Below are 15,492 nucleotides of genomic sequence, written 5' to 3'. Positions count from 1 at the left end.
TGCTGTCATCCTTCGACCTCTCCCTCAACTAGACTCCTCCGATGCACAGAGCAGGCAACGCTTTGGACCTGATATTCACCAGACCTACCTCCGTCCTGGATGTCACAGTAACTCCCCTTCACCGCTCTGATCACCACTTCCTATCTTTCTCACTCTTCCTACCTGCTGCTCCTGTCCATTCCACCCCTTCACGCTCCTCTTCTCGACGCAACCTGCACTCCACTCCTTCTTCCTCTTTCATCTCAACTATCCTGACCACTCTTCCCCATCCTGATTCATTTTCTTCTCTCTCACTGGACACAGCTACAGATGCTTTCCTTTCTTCACTCTCTGCAATTAATTTTCTGTGTCCTCTCTCCTCCAGGCCAGCAAGATCTTCCCCACCTGCCCCCTGGCTGACAGGTGTCCTGTGCAGCAACCGGCAAGAACTAAGGAAGGCTGAGAGAAGGTGGCAGAAATCCCAGCTCGACTCGAATCTTCACTCCTACCAATCTCTCCTTTCCAAGTCCTTTCCAAGTTACTGCTGCAAAGTCATCTTTCTACAGAGGGAAACTGGAAGCATCAGCATCTGATCCACGCAATCTCTTCAGCATTTTCTCCTCTCTCCTCAACCCTCCTCCTCCCCCTCCACCCTCTTCTCTCATTCCTGAGGATTTTGTCACCTTCTTTGAGGAGAAGGTTGATAGAATCCGCCAGTCTTTTCCCTCTGTCCCCACTCCTTTCACTAGACCTCACTCTCTCGCTCTCAATCCCTTAAACTGTTTTTCTTCTCTTTCCACAGATGCTGTCCTTCAACTGATCAAATCCAGTAACCTAACCACCTGCCCACTGGATCCCATTCCATCCGCATTGTTCCAGTCAATCTCCAAGGATCTACTGCCCTTCATCACTTTTCTCATTAACAAGTCCTTGTCATCAGGTGAAGTTCCATCAACTTTGAAGACTGCAAGAGTACGTCCGATCCTGAAGAAGCCCACACTTGACAGCTCTGATGTCAACAACTACAGACCGGTATCACTCCTTTCTTTCCTTTCAAATATTCTTGAACGTGCAGTCTATAATCAACTGTCTCTCTTTCTCACGCAGAACCAGCTCCAGGACCCCAACCAGTCTGGCTTCAAACCAGCACACTCAACAGAAACTGCTCTTATAGCAGTGACAGAGAAGCTCCAGTCAGCAAGATCAGTCAGTCTGTCATCTGTCCTGATTGTTCTTGACCTCTCAGCAGCTTTTGACACGGTCAACCACACAATCCTTCTGGACGTCCTCACCAACCTTGGAATCACTGGCTCTTTGTGGAAGTGGTTCAAGTCCTATCTGGAGGATCGCTCTTATCAGGTAACATGGAGAGGGTCCACATCCTCTACATGCAGCACCTCCACTGGTGTTCCACAAGGCTCGGTGCTAGGTCCTCTTCTCTTTTCTCTTTACACTAGCTCTCTTGGCAATGTAATATCATCTCATGGCTTCTCTTATCACCGTTATGCTGATGACACTCAACTAATGCTTTCTTTCTCACCCTCTGACACCCAGGTTTCCAGTCGGATCTCATCATGTCTGTCTGACATGTCTTCATGGATGGCAGCTCACCACCTGAAGCTCAATCCTAGCAAGACTGAGCTGCTATTCATCCCTGCAACTACAGGTCCTCATCATGATCTTGCCATCTCATTCGAGAACTCTCTGATTGTCCCGTCTGTAGAGGCAAAAAGTCTTGGTGTGGTTCTGGATGGCCAGTTATCGTTCTCGACTCACATTGCAAACCTAACTCAGTCATGCAGATTTCTCCTGTTCAACATCCGGAGGATCTGACCCTTTCTCTCTCGAGAGGCCACCCAGGTGCTAGTGCAGTCTCTTGACATCTCAAGGCTTGACTACTGCAACTCGCTCTTGGCTGGTCTTCCAATGCAGGCCATCAGGCCTCTGCAACTCATCCAGAATACAGCAGCACGACTCATCTTCAATCTCCCAAAGTTCAGCCACGTCGCCCCACTGCTGCGCTCCCTTCACTGGCTTCCTGTAGCTACGCGCATCAGATTTAAAACCCTTATGCTTGCCTACAAAGCCAAAAATGGACCAGCCCCTCCCTACTTGACGGCAATGGTCAAATCTCAAACTGTACCACAAGCCCTTCGAGCTTCGAGTACAGCTCGGCTTGACCCGCCATCCTTCAAGGCGCGCGGAAGACAAGCATCAAGACTGTTCTCTGTACTGGCACCCCGGTGGTGGAACGAACTCCCACTGGCTGTCCGAACAGCAGTGTCTCTTGCTGTCTTCAAACGCAGACTGAAGACACATCTGTTTATACAGCACTTAAATGAGCACTTAATTAAGTATTGATTGTAATGTATTGTACAGCACTTATGTATTGTATTGTATTGCACTGCTCTGTGTTTAACTCTGTTCCTTTTTCACTAGCTGTCAATAACTTTCTGATTCTAGCAGTATCTGAGCTTAGGGCTGGCTTTCTCTCTAACCTATTGGTAACTAGCGAAGATACTTTCTCTGGATAGACAAAGCACTTTTTGTAAGTCGCTCTGGATAAGAGCGTCTGCTAAATGATGTAAATGTAAATGTAAATGCAGTGACATATCTAGGATTTCCAGAAAGCCTAGAGTGACATTTTTTCCGTGAAATTGGTCCCGCTCATTGAAAATCAGAATGTGACTGGTTAATTGACAAATACATTTACAAACTTATATTCACATGCTCAAATTTAGGTCATATATGTACAAATACCCACAATGAATATGCATGTTTTAAACTTATTCTGTTGTATTTGTTGTACATGCTGTTTTATTTGTCTTGTTTTTTCTTAGAAGTCTAACCAGGGATAGGGGCTGCAAACTGGCTTCAGCTAGAAGGCCTATATACGTTACAAACATACATATTCCCTATATAAATTTTAAAACATTCTGAACCACCTTTTCCCAAAGCTCAAAATACTGCATGGTTTTGCACAATTGTAGAGCTGGCCCTGGTAGAAGCATCAGAGGCATGGCCAGTTTGATTACAGGACAGTAGAAAAGCATTGGAATGCAGTGCAGTGTGCAGACACAAATGTTCCTCAGATGCCTTCATGATGTTCATGGTCTCCAAGATGTTCCACAGAAGGAAAGAAAATGTACTATTCATTAAATAAAAAGAAAGAGAATCTCATACTGAAAAGTGTTGCTCTTTTTTAATGACTTTTTCTATAGTTGTCATTGCTGTTTAATATTTAAAATCATCTTGATTAATTTATTACATACAGATGATTTGTTGGCTGTTTAAAGCATCTTTGCTGAGCAGCGAATGAGCTGAAGGTGATGCTCTCAGACAGATGTAATATGCCTGGCTTTCTGGCCTGTTTGATTTTGTGCTGCACCTCTCCGCCCGCAGGTGTGGCATCAGCGCAGGACGCAGAGCCAAGGTCACCGGGATTCCGCACTAATAAATAGCGCGGAGAGGGAGCGGGCCGTGCAGTGGGTCTGCCGCACGATTCGCCACATACATCAACTCCACTGAGCAGAAAATTGAAATGGAAATCGGAGCCTTGAATGAGCGCGGATCCCATTGTCCCCGGGACATGGACTTTCATGATTTATGATTTCTTTTAGGGCTGCTGGTGCCCACTCGCCACTTCATTTTATGCCTGTGCCGGACAGGTGAGTTCAAGTGAAACTTTGAATGAGAGTGTGATTCCGGATCCCTAGATAGAATATTATGACTCTTCAGTTGGACTAGGAGGCCATCACTGGGCACCGAGGATTAATAAAGGAGAAGATATTGCTCTTCTTCAAAGAGAAAACCCAATAGCTGTGTGTATGATCAGAAAAGTGATGAGCACTCTACTCCAAAAATGATGATGAAAAGCAATAAAGAGCAAAGTAATAGATGCACATTTATACGTCTATTTTATCAACACATTTCGTTCAGTTCCATAAAAGATGAGACTACTGAAAATTATTTAATGCAATGAAAAAGAATTAATTTGAGATACTTTATAAAATCTCAAGATATATATTTTATATATATTCACCTAATTTGACAATTTGTCATGTATCTCTAAAAAAGTATCTTTACAGCAGAAGAACAAAACGCTCTTAATTTGTAATGGTTAATGTTAATGTTAATGTTAATGTTAATGTTAATGTAATATTTTTTTTCCCCAATTTTGGAGCATTTCTGTTGGTCAGGTCAAATCAAAGGGCAACTGGACCTTTACAAGCAGTGTGTGTTTAAGTGTATTGGAAATGGGTGCACCTTAAAGTAGCTGAATTCACTAATTAGAAGGAATGTCTGGATACTTTTGGAAACATAGTGGATTTTGTTGCTGCTTCTATGCTGTCAGCTTTCTTTCTGCCATCCTGTTCTGTCATATCTCTGTTGCTGTTTTAGGTGACAGCAAAGCGACAATTGAGCTTTTGAGCTATTTACCTCCATCAGCAGCATCTATAGCCATGTATGTTACGCAACAGTGTGCTTGATTTGATCTTTAGTATTAAACTGTCAGTCAGTGAAGTGATGTCAGAGAAAAAAATCATACTCCACAGTCATATTTCAACTTCTGAATTTAATGTTTCATGAGCTAACCACAGAATTATTGACATTATTATTATTACTATTGGCAAAATTGTGCTGCATTGACCAATGTTTGGGGAAATCCAAATATTTCGTAAAATTTTCTAGATGTAGATTTGTTTACATTTAATAGTAAAAAAGGGCTGACATTTGGTAAAATATTTGTGTGTGTTGTTCATAGCTGATCTAGAAAACCTGATGACAGTAGCACTGTCATCAACAGCAGCACTGCTGTGTCTGATCCACTCAGACCAGCACAACACACACTAACACACTACCACCACGTCAGTGTTACTGCAGTGCTGAAAATGATCCACCACCCAAATAGCACCTGCTCTGTGAGGGTCCATGGGGGTCCTGACTATTGAAGAACAGGGTAAAAGGGGGCTAACAAAGTATGCAGAGAAACAGATGGACTACAGTCTGTAATTGTAGAACTACAAAGTGCACCTATATAGTAAGTGTAGCTGATAAAATGGACAATGAGCGTAGAAACAAGGATGATGTTATGCCTGATTGGTGTATATTGAAACATTCTATTTAAAACACAACAGTTAGGGCTCCCGAGTGGCGCAACCGTCTAAGCGTTGGCCCTATCATCAGGAGATTGCGAGTTCGATCCCTGGTGATGCTACAGCCATCCGTAGCCGGGAGTCCAAGAGAGCACAATTGGCCTCGCTCTCTCTGGGTGGGTAGGATGGCGTCTGTTAGCTGACAGATCTGGCGGTTGGCGCTTTCCTCCGAGCGCGTTCGGCTGTCCAGTGACGTTGCGTGAGCGGCAGTTCGAAAAGAAGCGGTGGTTGGCTTCACAGGTCTCGGAGTTAGCCTTCACCCTCCTAGCGTTGATAGCATCGTGTGATTGGGGGAGTCCTAACTAGCGGGTGGAATTGGAGACGACTAAATTGGGGAGAAAATCGGGTAAAATAAAAAAAAACAAAAAAAAAACACAACAGTTAGCCTCATAAACTGGCATATAATTGCACAATTAGTCTAAAAACAAAATTTACTACTGTAAAAAACTGGACATGAGAAAGGAGCACATTCCAAAAGAAGTGCAGCTGGTTTTGGAAGATGTAGAAAGCAGTAATGATTTGTTGTTTCTAAGGCTTGAGCCAGTTCCACAAATGCTGACACAAAATGACACTGCATGCAGTGCTCATCCCAGATCAGCTACTGATGTCTGGACAAGTGGCAGGACTTCACTGGTCTGTCTAAGAAAAGATCGGCAGAGCAGAAAAGAGAGTGGCTCAAGACAGGAGGAAGCCAGCTGGCATCACTGCCACTCACTCTCAAGAAAGAGCAAGAACTAGCAGTATTTGAAGCATGTGTCCAGCAGGGAATATGTGGAGGGATAGACGCCTCTGGCAATAAGTTTCCAGCCACATCTTCACGGCTTGCCTCTCTTCTCAACTTCAACCCCAACTGCCCCGCTGGGACCTCCTCAGACCAGCCTACATTTATTTTTGCCTTTTCATTTATTTGCAATGTTTACCTTTTTGATAAAATAGCGGAGAGTGCATTTGGTTCAAAAGTATTTAAGGAAGATTAATATATTTTTGTACAAGTAAACTACACACCTCTGCTACAACTGAAAAACTTTCTGAGCACCCACAGTTTATGAAAAATTCTGCAGAAAGCAGAGTGAGTGCAAACGTAACAACTAAACCCATAGACAGGGTAAACTGTAGCAGACAGAAGGGTTAGATGTAACAGTAGCTAAAGAGTCTGGCAACAGAATTAATATAAAACAGGGGCCGGATTCACAAAAGCTTTCTTAAGAAAAACTTGCGAAGGTTCTTAAGACAAACACTAAGAAGTTCATAAGAATGTTCTTAAATGCAATTCTCAAAAAAACGATTCTCAAATATTCTCTTAAGATAATCAATTATTTTCTTAAGAAAATCTTTGTTGTTTTCTTATGTAAGCTACATTGCATTTTACCAGGTACCATAAATGACATGAGATACATTTTGAATTTGTATCTATTGTTATGAATCATTATTAGCAAACAAGAACTAGAGGTGATGGTGGAAGAAACAGCCAACAGGAAAAAAGTCCTCATTGGAAAATATGATAGTTGTGGTGTGACAGACGAGGATGAGGAGCAGCAGAAGCAGCATCCGTGATAAATTTAGATGCTCAACTCGTCAACTTTCACAGCCTGAGACGAGTGTGAGCCTGTCCTAAGAAAACATTTAAGGGCATGATATTTTCAAGAATACCATTTGTTCTTAGAATTATTCTTAAGAACATACTTAAGAAATTAAGAGAGTTCTTAAGAAGTTATTTTAAGAATAACCTTTTTCTTAAGAATGCAGTTGAATGAAGAAAAAACACACAATTCAGAAGATTTTCTTTTTTAAGACAGTTTTGTGAATCCGGCCCCAGATCTATTTTGTTTGAATAAGACATTCATAAAAATATATTCATCCAAAAATGAAGAGAGGCTGTTCAATGTGACACATTTATTTTTGACCACAATGTAGAACAGCAAATATCATTGAAATACAGTCATATATAAATTTATATTTACTTGACTTAAACAGTACATTTTTGGTAAATTTGTCTGTAAACTTTCAAAAAATTGAATTTCTGTTGGAGGATATAGACATATTGTCTACTGTACTGTAGGAGGTTGTAACTCATGTTAAACCAACATCAAATGTGGAGACTGGACTCTAGCTTGACTAGCTCTCGTTGTGAATTAGTCACATGCTTCAATATGGTGCCAGATTACAGCCACCACAAGGGGGATTAAACTAGCATAGATGTGAATTCTGTGACTTGTATGCACAACTCAGTATTCAAAGCATAATATGATTATAATTTACTTATGGTATGAAAACAGTTTTCACAGTGAATCTCCAGACGTTTGTCCGATTGCTATCAAAATTATTAGATGACGTTGCTATGACAATACAAAAACATGACTAAAAGTATGTTCTACTTGAACCTGTTCAACTGTCCATGTCACAATTCACCCCATATTAGTTTGTGCCCCCTACATTAGGTAATCCTTCAATTTCCTTTTGGATAAATGAAGTATATGTATGTATCTGTCTGTGTATCTATCAATCAATTGCATTTTCCCATGTTTTAACACAGTATTAGACCCATGAAGGTCTTGGTAATTTACTGATAAGTTGAATTCGGTGTGGGAGAGTCAAATGAAGCAGAGTGTCAAACTCTTCACTTCTTTCTGCAGGCCACCTAGAGGTCATTCTTGTCATATAGTATCCCCTCTCTGGGGAGACTCTACTTGGACTCTCCCTGACTCTGTGTTGTGAACCTGATTTCCGAGCCTCTTTCTTTGTATTGTTTTGACCATCACTTTCTCTCATGGTTTTGTGAATATGCAACTGCCTTTTATATTTATTTATATATATTATACTTTTAATTGTTACTATAATTTTTGTCCCTCGCAACCCTGTTATAACTCAGACACACTCCTGGCTCTGTGTGTGTGTGCAATGTTCTGACTCTTTGTTGAACTGCGAGTGAGCAATGAACAGTGATAAGGAACGGTTGAATTCCCTGCTGTGAAAACAATTAAGACACACAAACAGCACACCTGCAGCTTTTTTATACAAAAATGCACACAACTCTCACAATAACAGCCCAAAATTAATTGCATTTAAAGACAATAAAAGCATTTTTATAAATGCAGACTTGCTTGCTCACTTACAAACTGAATATCCAGTTCTAAATTCAGTTTAATAAAAATTTTCCATTAAAATATGCTGTATTAGTATTACTGAAAAAAAGAGTCAACAAAACATACAGCTTGTAAATAATCTTTACATTTTTTGAAGATAAAGATTTATTCAAAACCTGTATAACGTATGTGAAAAAGTAATTGCCCCCTACATCTAATAACTGGTTGTACCACGCTTGGCAGTAACAACTGCAATCAAACTTGTGATAAGTCGTTTACATCGCTGTGACGGAATTTTGGACTATTTTGTCCTCACAACACTCTGCATGCACTTCTCCACCTGGCAAGAATTTAAAATGCATTTTATGCCTAAAGCTTATGGCAAAACTATTATAAAATAATGTCTCAGACATCAGGCAGTGTTTACATACCCATGTATTATAATAACATTCTGTGAGTTAACTTTTAGAGGCATTAAACATCAGAAATCTGGTTCCTTTCACAACCTAAAAGGCAGAGTAATAAAAGCAGCCTGTTTACTTCCAAGGGATAAAGAGAGGTCAGTGAACGGTCATGTAAAAATTAATTATGTGTTTTTGGCACATAAAACAACATAAACATCATAAATGGACTTCAGAGAAAATAAATGCAAGAGAAATGTAGAATATGGGCTTTTTATTAGTTAGAGTTCTTAAATTATTATATACCATGTTGTTGCTGCCAGTGTGACATCAGCAAGCAGATGTCAAACAAGTCGAAGGTGGAAAAACCTGGTTTCTGAACTGAATAACTCTTTAAGACAGTGTAAACTCTTTTCTTTCTGAGATGTGATTGTCTTTAAAGCAGCATAAAGACAGGCTTGCTAAAGAACAACAGAAAGTACTGTATTAGGTACTAAAGGTTTCTGAGAAGTCATGCTGAATAATCTTAAAAAGGAGCTTACAATGCACTTGCTCATCCCGGTACTGTGCAGTACTGTATATAGCACAACACACAGGGGCAGCTTTAATCCAGAGTAGGCAATGAATGAAACATCAAAAGAAACGGAGTGATCCTCTTTCTTCTGACCCTGAGGACCTAATCAGCCTGGCCTTGCCTGCTGACACAAACAGAAGTAGAGGAACAGGAGGCAGGGGCTCATCACTGGAACCTACACTCAGCGCTTACCCAGCCACTGAGGCCAGCGGAGGCCAACGTTCTCTCCTCTTTCAGGCCTTGGGCAGGAACGGGTCGGTCCCCTGTTCACAGTGGTATTTAGCACTCCTGAGTCAGCACAGCACAGAGCCGTGGAGGGCAGGCGGACGGGCGCCGACCGTGATGGACGAGGGTAGGGACCAAGAAAGCCCAGCTCAGAGACTCAAGACCACCACACTACTGTTCCATCCTGAGGGAAGGTGAAGGCAAAGACATTCTCAAAAGTGAACACTTACACATACCCACACATGCACACAACAAAGGACAAAAGTCAGAGAAGGAAGTTTGAGAGTATATGAGGGAAAGCGCTATATTCTAGGTTTGCAATTCCCATGGGTCGACCAATACAAGCATAGCCTAGTTTAGAATCTCAATATAGCATCAAAGCTCCAAATAGGATGTTTTGGAAGAGATGCCGTCTGTGATAGTTTTGACATCAATTTTAGAACAGTCACTGCGGTCCTGGAGGTGACTCTGATCTTCAGATATGTTCTCAGTATCAGTGAGTGTCTATATAATGTAGCTCAAAAAAGCTACTAGACAAAACTAGTGACAAAAATTGTGGTGACAGTGCATGAAGCTACATTAACTCTTTTAAAAAACGGGGTAAAAGCGCTGTCACTGAGGTGGTACCCTCTAGATACCTTTAGATATATAGAGAATGTAACTGCACCTTATTCCACTGCAGTTATACTTTTTAAGTTGCTCTCCAGACTTTTTGTTTTGTTTAGTTATTTAATTTTGTTCAATTTCTGTTCAATTACACTTTTATTTATCATACCATACTCTTGCTAGTTAAGCCCTCTAGAAAAAGCAGTTTTATTGGAATGTATTTTTCATGATGGGAATGTGTAGGATTTACAAAACCAGACGTGATCTGGATCTTTGTCTTTGTAGGTGAGCAAGCAAGTCAACATTCATAAAAATAAGTGTTTTATTGTATGTAAACTGCTATTTTGTATCTTGGTGGTTAAAAGTGATTTTTTCACATGAAGAAAGCTGCAGTTGTGCTGTCTTTTGTCTCTGCATGGCCGTCTTTGTGGAGAGGTGTGAATTGTTTTCACAGCAGGAGATTCTCACTCTGCCCTTTTCGCCCCTCATTGCTCACTAGCAGCTCAACACAGGGTCACAAAGTTTCACACACAGAGAGCCAACAGTGCCCTAGTTGATCTGATATTGATTTCGCTGTCAGAATAGCTACTGCAGAAAGAAGTTTATTGTATTTATTGCATGTCCTGCATATTGTTGCTTTCAAACAAAAACCTGGCATCGTCAAAATGATAACTTTTCAAGAGAAGGCAAAAATGTTCTCATCTTTCAATAGAAGTGAATGTAAAAAATTATATTTGTGTTGATTACTTTATCATAAAATTTTGATATGATGTAAAGGACAACTAGTGTCAAAAAAATTAGAAACAACAAAAATAGAGACACAAGGTTTTGTTCCGAGCAGCATACTCTTGTCAACTGTGTATATTGTATTAGACTACATATATTCAGTAGTACACTAAACACTGTATTACCCTACACTTGATATCTTATATTGTCTTATTCTGCACTTGGTGTTACACATGGTTCCACTGTATATTTTATTCTTCAATTTGCCCTCACATCTATGCACATAGCATTTTGCACTATTCCTATTTAATCCTGCCATCTACCTCATTCCATACTGCCAGTCACCTGTGACTTTATTTATTGTTACCTGTTGTCTGGCATATTTGTCTAGTATGTGCTATACCTCCCCTTCTTTTGCCCCTGTGTACTTTTTATCTGTTTTTACTGCTATATTATAAGAATTTCACTGTATGTTTGAATTCTCTGTTTTCTAAATATTTATCTTGGGAAATTGAACACTATACCTTTAAAAGTCGTTAAGGTACACAATTGGGCCTTAATGACTGTGTTGTACCTTTGAGGGTACACTACATTGTTTGTCCCTGGGGCAGTAAAATCTACCTGGACAGTACCCTTTTTTCCCCTGACAGTGTTGCAATAATGGTACTATGATGGTATACCATCATGAAGCAGGGATGTCCTGGGCTGCAGCAGTGAGTTAGGGATGGGAAGCTGTGTGGGTTTTGGAGTTGACGGAGGGTTCCTCCTCTCTCGCACCATCTGCTGAGGAGCAAGGTGCGTGAATGCACTGCTCCAGCTCCATTAAGCTGCTCGCTGAGGGGAGGCACTGGGCCACCGCTCTGGAGACTACAGCAGGGAGCAGACTAATGACCGGCTGACTTCATTAGCATCATCGACAGCAAAATAGGCACTTTTTCTTGAATGATGATTCTATGCTGCAGCTCTTCACCTCACTCTGCAGAATATTTCTGGCTGCCTTTAAAGAAGATAAAGAAGCATATTTACAGGATTCCCACAGTAGAAAATGTCTTTACTGAAAATATTTTTACAATTAAAGGCACTCAGTTCTAAGTTGATGCTTGAAGAGTGGGTTAAACGGACTCGCCGTGTATATTCAACTAACTAAACGTAGTTCTGTAGTCAGAAACTGACCAATGATGAAATGCTAGAGGACTGCAGAAGTTATGAAGTCGAACATACTAAAAATGACTGGTGGTTAATGACTATGACATACAATCAGGCCATTTTATCAGATCCAGTGACCAGATAGGTGCACACTGTAGTTCTACAATTGAAGATTGTGGTTCATCTGTTTCTCTGCCTCATGTGTTAGCCCATTTTGCCCATTCATCAATGGTTAGAACACTAGAGAACCACCACTGAGCAGGTAGGTGTACACACAGTGCTGTGAAAAAGTATTTGCCCCTCACTCAATGCTAAATTGTCACATTTAAATGTTTCAGATCATCCAACTGACTTTAATATAAGATAAAGATAAGAAAATTAAACACAAAATACAGCTTTTAAATGATCACTCCATTTATTGAAGATTTATTCAAAACCTATATCACCTATGTGAAAAAGTAATTGTCCCCTATTTGCGATAATTTGCGATGGGTCTTTTACATTGCTGTGGAGGAATTTTGGCCCAGTGTTCTTTGCAGAATTGTTCTAATTCAGCTACACTGGAGGACTTTCAAGCATGAACTGGCCAATTTAAGGTCTTGCCACAGCATCTCAAGGGATTCAAGTCAGGACTTTGACACGGCCACTCCAAAACCTTACTTTTGTTTCTTTTGAGCCATTCAGGGGTGGACTAGATTGTGTGCTTCAGGTCATACAGGTCCTGCTGCATAACCCAACTGCGCTTGAGCTTTAAGTCACAAATTGATGGGTGGATATTCTCCTTCAGGATTTTCTGATAGAGAGCAGAATTCATGGTTCCATCAATTATGAAAAGTCATCCAGGTCCTGCAGAAGCAAAGCAGCCCCAGTCCATCACATCACCACCATGTTTGACTGTTGGTATATAGTGGAATGCAGTGTTAGTTTTACGCCAGATGTAATGGGACCCATGTCATCCAAACATTTCCACCTTTGACTGATCAGTCCACAGAATATTAACCCAAAAGTCTTGGGGATCATCTAGATGTGTTTTGGCAAATGGAAGATGATCCTTTGTGATCTTTTTGGTCAGTAGTGGTTTGCACCTTGCAGCTCTCCCATGGATGCTTTTTTTGCCCAGTGTCTTTCTTATCATGGAATCGTGTGCACTGACTTTAACTGAGGTAAGTGAGGCCTGCTGTTCTTTAGATGTTCATCTGTGTTTATTTGTGACCTCCTGGATGAGTCATTAATGCGCTCTTGGTAAAAATGTGGTAGGCCGGCCACTCCTGGGAAGGTTCACCACTGCTCCGCTGTTTTTTCCGTTTGTGGATAATGGCTCTCACTGTGGTTCACTGGAGTCCCAGAGCTTTAGCAATGGCTTTGTAACCCTTTCCAGACTGGTAGAGTTCAGTGATTTTGTTTCACATCTGTATTTGAATCTCTTTAGAGCGTGGCATCATGTGCTGCTTTTTGAGACCTTCTAGGTTGCTTCACATTGTCAGGCAGGTTATATTTAAGTGATGTTTAGATTCAACAGGTCTGGCAGTAATCATGCCCAGGTGTGTGTAGTGAAATTAAACCCAATAGTTAATTGAATTTAGTTGGTTTAGTAGCTAAGGGGGCAAGTACTTTTTCCACATTGAGCCAGGTAAGGCTAAACAGCATGTTTCCTTCAATAAATTACAAAATCACTTAAAAACAGCGTATTGTGTATACTTGGGTTATCTTTGTCTCATATTAAAAGTAGTTTCATAATCTGAAACATTGACGTGTGACAAATATGCAAAAAATAGGATAAATTGGGAAAGTACTTTTCACAGCATTGTACAGTCGTCCCAAAAACTATGTGGACAATTGAATTGCTGGTAAACAAAGTAGTACTTGAAAAACACTTTTCACACATCAAACTGATGGTAAACTCTTTATGTGGAGAAAGGCTGGAAAAGAAAGAAAATAACAGACTGCACTAAGAGTACAATCAAGCACAGGGGTGAAAACATCAAAGCCATTAACTCAGAAGAGTACAAAGGCATTTTGGATGCAAACCTGCAGAAGTCTGCAAAGAAACTGCTCAAATGACAGAAGTAAATCTTTCAGCAGCAAGTGATCTGAAATACACATTTCTTTTTTCCTCAATAATTAAATACATTTTACCTTAAATTACCTAATTTTTTCAGAGTACAGCATAAATATCAAAATATTCAGTTGAAGAAACTTTTTGCATTGTACTTTGTCACACCCAAAAGTGCGCAACTATTGGCAAGAAGTTTATAATGTAATATCCAAGATTCATTGAATTGTTTTTCCAGCAGATCCAAAGTTTTGTCTTCTGGGTGACTACACTAATTCTGATCTCAGAAACAGAAATGCTAAGACTTACAGAAATCCTATTAGTGATTTCTAAAAAGTTGCATTAAAATGGAAATCAGAGACTCGCATACATATTGGAATGTGGATGTCTGAAATCAAGAGCTGCTTACCATTAGAAAACATAACACACCACCTAAAGAATGAAAGTAATTCACAAAACCTGGCAACCGTTTATTGATTATATGAATAACATGACATCAGACCAGATCGATTATCGAATACATGAAAACAGAACAAAGACAATATATTTAATGTTTTAACTACTTAATCATGCTCCAAAAAAAAGAGAGAGCACATTTTTACTGCTCCATCACCTTGCCTTTTAACAACGTTCAGTAATCGTTTGGGAACATTGCAATTGGGAGGACACCAATTGCTGCCGGTGTGAAAGTGGAATTTTTCCCATTCTTGCTTGATAGAATACTTCAGCTGCTCAGTAGTCCAGGGTCCCTTGGTTGTATAATATACTTTATATTGCGTAGACCACAGACAGGCCAGTCTGGCACCTGCACTCTCTTACTCCAGTCACACTGTTGTAACACATGCAGAATGTGGCTTGGCATTGTCTCACTAAAACAAGCAGGGAAACAAGCAAAAGGACGTCTAGATGGCAGCATATGTTGCTCCAAAAAGCTTATGTACCCCTCAGCAATAGTGCCTTCACAGATAAGTAAGTCATTAGCACAAACACCTGCAGTACCATGCTTTGATGGTGGTGTTTATGGATGTTGTTAATAAATGCTTCTGCTTTGAATAATAGAGTCTTAACTTGCATTGTAGATACAGCAACAAACTGTGTTTACTGACAAAGGTTTTCCAAAGTTTTCCTAAACCTGTATGGTTTTATTCACTATAGCGGGTATGCCAGTTTATAAATGTAGTGCAGTCTGAGGGATCAAATCAGTCAGTATTGGTTTTTGGCCTTGCCGTTTATGCAATTATTATTCCCTGAATCTTTTGATGATATTCTGCACCATAGAGAGCGAAATACCTAAAATTCTTGCAAATGCTAATTGAGGAACGTTGTTCTTAAACTGCTGACACATTTTTGAGCAAAGCGGTGAGCCTTCTTCATAAAGGACTAGGCCTTTTCTGGAGGCCTTTTATACCCAAGCATGACTGTTTCATGTTTCAACATTTTACAATTTTTACACTTTACAAATACACAAGTTTTAAATTGTCCCTGTACCAACTTTTTTTTGGAACATGTTGCAGGCACCAGTTTCAGAATAAGGATATATTTA

The sequence above is a fragment of the Colossoma macropomum genome, unplaced genomic scaffold, assembly GCF_904425465.1.
Source record: "Colossoma macropomum unplaced genomic scaffold, Colossoma_macropomum, whole genome shotgun sequence".
Lineage (NCBI taxonomy): Eukaryota > Metazoa > Chordata > Actinopteri > Characiformes > Serrasalmidae > Colossoma > Colossoma macropomum.
Note: the sequence above shows the minus strand (reverse complement) of the source record.